The sequence below is a fragment of the Penaeus monodon genome, chromosome 33 (assembly GCF_015228065.2).
Source record: "Penaeus monodon isolate SGIC_2016 chromosome 33, NSTDA_Pmon_1, whole genome shotgun sequence".
Taxonomy (NCBI): Eukaryota; Metazoa; Arthropoda; class Malacostraca; order Decapoda; family Penaeidae; genus Penaeus; species Penaeus monodon.
In genome coordinates this window covers 35,748,154-35,748,357 of record NC_051418.1, presented here as the reverse complement: position 1 = coordinate 35,748,357, position 204 = coordinate 35,748,154, and the positions used below count along the sequence as shown (strand labels likewise).

The window sequence follows — 204 nt, the reverse complement described above, 5'->3', positions numbered from 1 at the left end:
ACCAGTGACCAGCCTCAACTTGCACTTTGTATACTGTTCCTGTTTCTGCCACAAGGTTATATGCAGTTTGATAATCTGTTAGCACAGCATTTCACTGTTCACACTTACTTTCTTTGACAGAATTTAATCATGATAAGATGTCATATCTCATATGTGGCCTTTGTGGTGGTGAAGTTTTGATTTATAAACCATCATGATATCATT

The 204-nt window shown here is 36.3% G+C and overlaps 1 protein-coding gene across 1 annotated transcript in view; it reads left to right on the top strand.

Annotated features, from left to right (window-relative positions):
* The window catches only part of LOC119594353 (3'-5' RNA helicase YTHDC2-like), a gene marked incomplete at its 3' end in the record, with an annotated part of 122,633 nt that overhangs the window by 55,223 nt on the left and 67,206 nt on the right, over positions 1–204 (top strand).